This window comes from Gavialis gangeticus, unplaced genomic scaffold (genome assembly GCF_001723915.1).
Source record: "Gavialis gangeticus isolate Ggan-Ray unplaced genomic scaffold, GavGan_comp1, whole genome shotgun sequence".
Classification (NCBI taxonomy): domain Eukaryota; kingdom Metazoa; phylum Chordata; order Crocodylia; family Gavialidae; genus Gavialis; species Gavialis gangeticus.
In genome coordinates, this window is record NW_017729030.1 from 8,606,153 (window position 1) to 8,610,232 (window position 4,080).

At 40.4% G+C, this 4,080-nt stretch overlaps 1 long non-coding RNA gene across 3 annotated transcripts in view; it reads right to left on the reverse strand.

Moving 5' to 3' along the window:
- The window catches only part of LOC109301045, a 31,274-nt gene that overhangs the window by 21,150 nt on the left and 6,044 nt on the right, over window positions 1–4,080 (reverse strand). For 2 of the 3 annotated variants that reach the window (XR_002098415.1, XR_002098416.1), the window contains exon 2: window positions 1,242–1,262. The exons of the other annotated variant lie outside the window; for it this stretch is intronic. This is a non-coding gene — a long non-coding RNA (uncharacterized LOC109301045). The remainder of the gene's footprint in view (window positions 1–1,241; window positions 1,263–4,080) is intronic. 3 annotated transcript variants of the gene reach the window in all.

Sequence of the window (4,080 nt, forward strand, 5' to 3'; positions counted from 1 at the left end):
AGGATAGGATTCAACACTGACAAGTGCAAGGTACTGCACCTGGGGAGGAAGAACCAGCACCATACCTACAGGCTGGGGAACTCCCTTCTCATCAGTACAGAGGCAGAAAAGGATCTTGGAGTCATCATTAATGCCAAGATGAACATGGGCAGGCAGTGTGGGGATGGAGTCAGGAAGGCCAGCCGCACCTTGTCATGCATCCACAGATGCATCTCAAGCAGATCCAAGGAGGTGATCCTCCCCCTCTATGCGGCACTGGTCAGGCCGCAGCTGGAGTACTGCGTCCAGTTCTGGGCGCTGCACTTCAAGAGGGATGTGGACAACATGGAGAGGGTCCAGGGGAGGGCCACTTGCATGATCAGGGGGCAGCAGGGCAGGCCCTACAAGCAGAGGCTACAGGACCTGAACCTACTCAGCCTGCACAAGAGAAGGCTGAGGGGGGATCTAGTGGCCATTTACCAACTAGTCAGAGGGGACCAGCAGGCATTGGGGGAGTCCCTGTTCCCCTGAGCACTACCAGGAGTGACTAGAAATAACAGTCACAAGCTGGCAGAGGGTAAATTCAGACTAGACATCAGGAGGGGCTACTTCACTGTCAGGGCGGCTAGGATCTGGAACCAACTTCCAAGCAAAGTGGTGCTGGCTCCTACCCTGGGGTCTTTAAGACTAGGCTTGACAATCATCTTGCTGGGGTTGTCTGACCCCAGTACTCTTTCCTGCCATGGCAGGGGGTCAGACTTGATGGTCTGGTCAGGTCCCTTCCAACCCTACTAACTAAGAAACTATGAAAATCTGAATCCAGCCTACAGCATTCAAAGACAGGAGGCAAAGTAAGACCTGCCTTTAATCTTCCTAACATAAAGGAGAAGCTATATACCTGTATATTAATGGGAAGAAAACAAGTAATCTTTCTGAATAAATAATGATTATACCTCTTTGAGCTAACTGTAAATGTACATGAATGCAATCTATACATACACAAGTATGCAGAGTGCAACACAATGTCTATCTGTCCTTTATATAGTTATTACTGCTGTACATAAAATCACTTGGCGATAATAAAATTCCATGAAAAATACTAGAGCACTTGAAAACTTTTTAGGTGAGTCTAACAAAGGAAAAACAAGGAAAAATAAAAGCAGTTTAAACAAAAATGCTAGCATGGAATCTTTAATTAAAAACGCAGGGATCAGAAATCTAAAAGCATTAATGCAAATCTGTCTTAAACTCAGTGTACTAACCTTGAGAGTTATATCATATGCCTTCATCGCACCAGGACAAGAATCGATTCAAGGGAAAAGAAGAGAAATGATTTCAGTGGATATTTCTTTTTAAGCTAGTTTCACTTGCATCTTTAATCATTTCCACACTGTGGCCAACTCTGTTTGTGCTACTGAACTATCAACCACAATTTCATATAATGTATGTATGAATGTATATGGAACTCAGGCCCTGGAGTTACTGTAACTTCTCAGCAAGATGCCTATCTTGACCATAACGTATCACCCAAGAAGATTTGCTGATTTACAAAGCCCATAAGACAAACTAGCTTGAGAAGCCAGTTCAGCAGGGAGACTATTCTCACCCACCTGCAACCACTGCTGCTGCTTCAGTTCAGTCATGTAGGCCCTGTCACTCTCTGACAAGCTTCCAGCTGGTTGCCTTACAACCAGAACAGTGTTGCTGCACATGTGCTTTAGGCAGTCATGCTGTCATTCTTTATTATTTAATTAAAAAAAAAAGAAAAAAGAAGAAATAAGAAAAATGACCAAAATAGAAAGTTATCCAATTTGGGAACTTTTCTTTTCTGACTGACAAATAAAATGTCTGTATAAATATGAGCCACATGCTGTGACATACTTTGTGACTGGATATGACCCGCAGAGGAGTGAATGTCTGCTGATATCTGTACAGCTGGAGAGAGAAATATGCTTCCTTCCAGTGATGACAGAGTAATAGAGGTGTGTGTGCATGTGTATCAATGAGAGTGAATGAGAGAAAGAGAATGGAGAAAAGAAGTGAAAGCAGGTGGTTATGAGAGTACACAAGTGGCTAATAAAACCATGGTTTTTACTAGTCACAGTGGTTAAACAATTTTAACGGGCAGCATTCTCATAACATGCCTGAACAATTTTTAAGGCTATAGAACACCTCTCTCAGGAGTGAGGAAGTTCATGAAATGTGCTTAGAGATGCACCCAAACTCAGACAAAGATCTGATAATATATAAATTAGTCTCTTCCAGAGATATCTCACATTCTGAACAAATTGATAATCTATCCATGTCTATCATTTACCATAAAAGCTAAATCACAATGGCATCCTAGTTTGCATGTCTAATGGGAAAGAAATTTGCACCTCAAGGGGATTGCAAAGTTCTATGAGACTGAACTTAGTGCCACCAAAAACAAGTAATATCCTCTTTTGAAACTGTGGTTCAGTGTGAAAAATCAGCATTAACTGTTTATTTACAGAGTGGGTTATTATATACACTCTTTCAAAATCTTCTGGAGAAAGGACTGAGGAGTATATTGCTGACCAGAAAGGCTAGGTAAAACCAAAAGTTAATTGCTGATTTCTAGCACCTGAAAAATCCATGGAGGTTGTTGCATTTGTGTAATACTGGGTTACCACATAGTCACAAAAAGCAGCTAATGAAAATGCAATAAATATGGGCCAGTCATCAAACTTTTAACAAAAACAGTTCACTCTTGCAAGGGAGAATTAACAGAATATTTCAGTGAGGCTGACTGCAAAACAATAAAAAGTGTTAGCCAAAGATTGATGTAAAAAACACCCTCAAATTTCCTTCAGTTAAAGGGTAGTATTCAGGTACTGAATAAACTGAAGGGGGGATATTGTTTTGTTTTTGTTTTTTTCTTGAATACTGTTCTCCATCATTTTTTGGAGAGGACTCCTGCAAGCAATGATTTAAAAAACAAACTGCCACACAGACACACACCGACACACAAACACACCGCGACACAGAGTTTGCAACTCTCATCTTTTAAACAATGTTGCTAAATTTCTGTGACTGCAAATCTGAATGTCACCCAGTATACACAGTTCTCCTCTGTGCTAAATCCATCATCCCCCTGACACCTTCAGACACATCTGATATGTGCATCTAACCAGCAACACTATAATTTTAATAATGACAAGGGATTAAATATGATTACTAGTCTTTCCTCTTGCTTGTTTTTCTTTGTCTAAAAATATCACCCAATAGCCATTTTGCTTATATGCTTGTATTTTTCTTTTTTTCATTGTCTGTTGTACTCAATACACGAACTGAAATTTCCACAACATCATATCTGTCTTGTGTACGTCTAGCAGTCTTGAAAACCTGTCTTTACAGCTCTGCGATACTCAATACATTGTCAGTTCTGAGGACACGGTTGTAAAAATAAACATATATACAGTTCAGTCAGAAATAATTTCAGGCATACCAGGGGCTTATTTTGTCAGCGTGTTTTATACACCAGAAAGGGTTACTTTGTAGACTGTACTGCCCAAAAAGAAAACAAAAATGACTTTGGCATATTTCACCAAACTGTTTGAACCCTGGGACCAAATTCTCTTCCTTGAATCAAAATGCTATCGGTCAACTTGAAAATGAATTGGCTTTTCCTGTGTTCTGAACTGCTGACTGTTGAAAGACAGGTGTTTAGCTATTAGAGGCTTTTCCTGCTCTCCCCTGCCATCACCAAAAGAAAAAGAAAGAAAGGGGAAAAACTAAGCAAAGAAAGGCATCCATCCGCCTCACAGAAAACATAGTGGGTCAAGCCAGCAAAGGTGTGTCTTATAATGGCCACAGGTAGGTTAGAAAAATATAAACACCTCATTTGCTTCCAGGTTTTTGAAAGGGTTCACTCTCCATCAATGTAAGGGAAATGTGTGTGCGTGCGCATCAATGTAAGGAAAACTCTGTGTGTGTGTGTGTGTGTGTGTGTCCATCAATGTAAGGAAAACTGTGTCAATGTAAGGAAAACTGTGTGTACACATGTCTCCATCAATGTAAGGAAAACAGTGTGTTAATGTAAAGAAAACTATTTTCTGTGGGTGTGTTCATTAATATAAG